A 5,867-nucleotide genomic window follows, 5' to 3' on the forward strand; every position below is an offset into this window, starting at 1 on the left:
CGTACTGTACACGTAATAATATTTATCCTCGAGTGGCGTCCGGAGCTTGATAAGTGGTGACTTCCTTGTAATAAATAAATAAACAAATAAAAATAAATAAATAAAAAATAATTTAAAAATAATTAAAATAAATACAAAAATAAATAAATAAATAAAAAATAAATAAATACAAAAATAAATATATAAAAATAAATCAAGAAAGAAAAAATTCGTTTTGCTTTAGGTTTGGTTGTTTTTGTTTCAAATAATATACTTTTTTTAACCGAGATATTTCTCTCTGAATTAACAAGGCCGATAACAATTAGTCGCGTGCTCTCGTGTAATGAATGAATGCTTTAATGTAGGATTGACATGAAATTGTTAAAGATAAACTAAAATGACCGAAAAATGGGCTGAAATGACTAAAATACATAGACAGTAAATGACTTAGAATGACTTTAATGAACTTAAGGATGGAGTTAATGTACTAAAAAATGATTTGAATGCTTAAGAAATAAGTGGAAGCCTTAAAAAATGGAATGATCTGGAGAATGACTCGAACGGCTTTGAGACTGACTGGTTGTAAAGTGGGTGATCATTTTACATTAAATTAATACAAAAAAGTGGTCCCCCACTTTATATTAAAAAGTTACAAACAGAAGTAGAGCATGTCGTAAGAACAGATACTACACTTTGATCTTGGCCAAAAGGCCAAGAAAAGGGTATTTATTTGCTCTCCCAGCGAGCAAATTAGGCACAAGGCCGATTTTTAATGTGATGACCGAAGGGGAAATGGGGACCAACTCCCCGGAGAGTAGGGGAGCTGGATAGGGGCAATTGGTATGAAGGGTTTCCCTGCATTGACCAAGGTCTTACATGTGGAGTTGCCCCCGCATATGGTCTTAGCTCGCAGTATCTGCCGGAACAGATACTACATTTTGATCTTCATCAAAAGCCCAAGAAAAGGGTATTTATTTGTTCCCCCACAGCGCAAATTAGGCAAAGGGGCGATTTTTAATGTGAAGGGGAAATGGAGACCAACACCCACGGAAGTAGGGGAGCTGGGTAGTTGCTCTTGTTATGAAGGGTTGCCCCTACATTGCCCAAGGGCTTATATGTGGGGGTTGTATTCATTTGCTTACCCACTGAGCAAATTAAGCACAAGGCCGTTTTTTAATCGGGGAGATAGAGGGAGGGGGGAGGGAAATGGGATAAGCTCCCGATGGGTGAGAAATGGAAGCTAGATAGTGACAATTGGTATGATGGGGTTCCCCTACATTGACCAAGTTCTTATACGTGGCCTTTGCTTGCAGTATATACCAGAATAGATACTACACTTTGATCTTGACCAAAATGCCAAGACAAGCGTATTTATTTGCTCGCCCAACGAGCAAATTAGGCAGAAGGCAAATTTTTAATGCGCGGAACGGAGGGGAAATGGAAACCAACTCCCGGGGTAGTAAGGAAGCTGGATAGTGAAAATTGGTATCAAGGGTTTCTCCTATATTGACCAAGGTCTAATATGTGGGGTTAGAATTTTTCTCCCCCACCGAGCAAATTAGGCACAAGGCCAATTTAATGTGAGGAGTGAAGGGGAAATGGCGACTAATTCCCCGCGTAGTAGGTGAGCTGGATAGTTACAATTGGTATGAAGTTTTGCACCTACATTGACCAAGTTTTTTTATAAGTGGTGTTGCCCCCGCGCATGGTCTTCGCTTGCAGCATTTTCCGGATAGATACTACACTTTGGACTTGGTCAAAAGACCAAGAAAAGGTTATGTATTTGCTCCCCCGCAAAGCAAATTATGAACAAGGCCGATTGTTATTATGAGGAGTGGAGGAGAAATGGTGGCGAACTCCCCGGGGAGAAGGGGAGCTGGATAGTGACAATTGGTATGAAGGGGTTGCCCTACATTGACCCAGGTCTTATATGTGGGGTTGCCCCCACATATGGTTTTTGATTGCAGTATCTGCCAGAGGGTTACTACACTTTGATCTTGGCTAAAAGGCCAGGAAAAGGGGTATTTATTTGCTCCCCCACTGAGCAAATTAGGCAGAAGTCCGATTTTTAATGTAAGGAGTGAAGGGGAAACAGGGACCAAGTCTCCGGGGTGTAGAGGAGTTGGATAGTGACAATTGGTATGAAGGGTTGTTACTACATTCCCCAAGATCTTATATTTGTGGCTGCCCTCACATATGGTCTTTGCATGCAGTATCTGCCGAAACAGATAGTACACTTTTATCTTGACCAAAAGTCTGAGAGAAAGGATATTTATTTGCTCCCCAACCGAGCAAGTAAGGCAAAAGGCCGAATTTTTATGTGAGGAGTGAAGAGGAGATGGGGGCAGCCCCCCGCGGAGTAGGGGAGCTGGATAGAGACAATTGGTATGAAGGGTTGCCCCTACATTGACCAAGTTCTTATATGCAGGGTTGGTATTTCTTTTCCCCACCACCGATCAAATTAGGCACAAGGCCAATTTTTAATGTGAGGAGGGAAGGGGGAATGGAGACTAACTCCTTGAGGAGAAGAAGAGTGGGATAATGACCATTGGCATGGATGGTTGTCCCTACATTGTCCAAGGTCTTATATGTTGCGTTGTTGTTTATTTGTTCTCCACCGAGAAAATTAGGCACAAGGCTTATATTTAATGTGAGGAGTGATGGAGAAATGCGGATCAACTCGCAAGGGAACAGGGGAACTGGATAGTGACAATTGATATGCAGGGTTGCCCATCCATTGACCAAGGCCTTATATGTGGTGTTGGTATTTATTTGCTCAGATCCGAGCAAATTAGGCACAAAACCAATTTTTAATGTAAGGAGTTAAGGAGAAATGGGGACCAACTTCCAAGGGAACAGGAGAGCTGGATAGTGACAATTCGTGTGAAGGGTTGCTCTCACGTATGGCATTTGCTTTCAGTATCTGCCGGACAGATACTACACTTTGATCCTGGCGAAAAGGGCAAGAAAAGGGGTATTTATTTGCTCCCCCACCGAGCAAATTAGGCACTAGCCCGATTTTTAATGTGAGGATTGAAGGGGAAATGGGGAACAACTCCCCGGGAAGTAGGGGAGCTGGATAGTTAAAATTGGTATTAAGAGTTGCCCCGAAATTGACCAAGGTCTTATATGTGGCGTTGCCCCCACATATGGTCGATGCCTGCAGTATCTGCCGGATTTTTTTTATAAGGTTGTGGCATCAGCATAAAAATTTCGAACAGCGTCATTTATTTAATCCACATATGTGTCTTATGTTACTTGGTCAGCTGTAACTTACGTAGTTTCTCATTGACTTCTTAGTATCGATCGCACTGCAAATTGATTCTTCAACCATATTAAGTTTTTTTACTTAGAATGTAATTTTCGTAGAACAATACGGCATTGGTCATTGCTGATAAACATATTGAAAATGAGACTTCCGAAACCTGTTTGCTTTTCGTATACAATGGATGAAAATTACGCTATAATTGGTTAAATATTTAGAGAAATTTCATATATATACCATAAATGCCTTGTCTTAATGGGAGATAGATGAACATAAAATCTGATGATGAAGACAAATACACCAATGAAATAATCGAACGGAAGTTGAAAACTATTTAAAAAATAAAATTAGAAAAGGGAAAATACGACCAACAAAAGAAATAAAAGAATAGACGCTATACAATTAAACTACGAAATAAATCGAACCGTTAAATGTTTCAACAAAAAGTATCTACAAAGAATTAAGTTTAAACGCTATAACACAAACAGAGGAAAAGGTAATTGTATACACTACACAGAAAACATACATCGGAACAGTAAACGATAATATATATTATTAATATTGGTAATTAACAAAGATATAAAGTAAGAGATACAGCAATATTAAAGTTAAACAGTTAAAACATGCCATATTAAATAAAATAGGGAGCAATTAAGATATACAGAGAAATAGAATAATGAATACGCAGTTTAATAGGACAGGAACAACACAGCAAAATAAAGAATTAAATATTTTAAATAATGTTGGGCAATGTGGGAGAAAATGTTGATAAACGTAGACAAATATATAAAAAATGTAGTAAAGTGTTGTAAAAAAAGAGTAGGCAAAATGAAACTTAAATAAATACAATAAAAGGTAAGACCGAATATATATATATATATATATATATATATATATATATATATATATATATATATATATATATATATATAAAGATGGGGTTGATAAAGAAAATTATTTAAAATAACAAATTAAAGAAAGTTAATTGAAAAAATAATCAATTAAATACGTATATAAGTGCCTTATATTTTTTTTTCCAATATTTAATTATGAATCGCACGAGTGCATTTAAAACCGTTCAGAATAGTTTGCCTCCAGATAAAATTGCTTCCCTCCTACTTCCAGTCGACTATCTTAAAAATAGGATTTACACATCGACACGATTGCGAATGGCAGCCTCACTGAATATCTCAATATGTGTAGACAAGAAATAAAAATAAAAAATATCCTAAAAGCAAAATAGGAACAATTAAACTGTCCATAAAAAAAATGAATGAAATATACGAAAGAGAATTATGTAAATGTATTAACATCGCACCAATCATTTGAAAAATAGAATTAGTTACATTTTTTTCGTTTTTCATTGCTATAAGTATCCACTTGAGATTTCCTTCGTTTTAAGCATTCAAGCATCAGATTCTTTTGCGAGAAGATCCCTTTAAATGTCTTTTGGCCTTATCACATGAAGAATACAGGATACACAGCTAGCCTCTCCCTCTCTCTCTCTCTCTCTTTCTCTATCACTCTCGATATATATATATATATATATATATATACATATATATATATATATATATATATATATATATATATATATAAAAGGGGTGTATGTATAGAACATTTTTAAGGGCGGAGTTACATGCTATTCTAGCGTATGCGTGCAATTATTCGCACAATCATAGGCGTAATTTGACGTGGTAAGGTTAACACTAATGCAAATATAATAATTACACACATGTTCGAAAACATACTATAATGTGAGAATATGAGATCACATCAGTATATTAATAAGGCGTTTATATCATATTTGACATATGCATATACAATAGCAACATAGTCGTATAGATACAAGCCAAATTGAAGTGGATACCAGGGTCAAACATGATAACAACTACACAAAATTTCAACTATTACAGTGAATAAACAATTAACTCTATCATGAAAGATCTCTTGTTCGAAACCTCCTCGATAAAACGTTTTTTTCTCTATTGCATGAATGACATCAATACACCCGTAATTTAGCTGAGAGGGGATAACTAGATAACATGTCTGTGTGTAAACATCTATGCACATAAAAAATATTTTTCAATATTAAAATAAAATAAATATTAGAATATTTCATGAATAACTAAGCATACTAATAAGAAAATGAGTCAAAGTGCGGAGGAATACACACATTCTAAGGGTATGTAAATATTAACCTATTAAGTAGCGAAACAATTAAAAATAACAACAAAATTTAAAAAAAACTGTTTTATCTGAAAAAATATGACCAAGTATGAAATATATATTGTTCTGTATACTTACTATTATATGATTCCGTCAGAAATTAAACAAGTTTACGTTGTTATATATATGACAGCTGAGCTCGCTAGTAGTTCACATTTTTTACTTTTCTAAAAAATCTCTTTTACTAGCGTATTGCACACGGGTGAACAAAACTCTAAGAATCGTACATCTTATTTATAACGTAAGTGCATAATATATATATATATATATATATATATATATATATATACATACATATATATATGTGTATATGTATATATATATGCATATATATATAGTAGAGAATTAGAAGGCATAATATATATATATATGTATATATATGTATATATACATA

The 5,867-nt window shown here is 35.1% G+C and overlaps 1 pseudogene; it reads right to left on the bottom strand.

Annotated features, from left to right (window-relative positions):
• Positions 1-565: 565 nt before the first annotated feature.
• On the bottom strand, positions 566-703 carry LOC145293448 (U2 spliceosomal RNA; annotated as a pseudogene).
• Between the last annotated feature and the right edge of the window lie 5,164 nt (positions 704-5,867).

This window comes from Euprymna scolopes, chromosome 14 (assembly GCF_053919585.1).
Source record: "Euprymna scolopes isolate OS-2025 chromosome 14, ASM5391958v1, whole genome shotgun sequence".
Lineage (NCBI taxonomy): Eukaryota > Metazoa > Mollusca > Cephalopoda > Sepiida > Sepiolidae > Euprymna > Euprymna scolopes.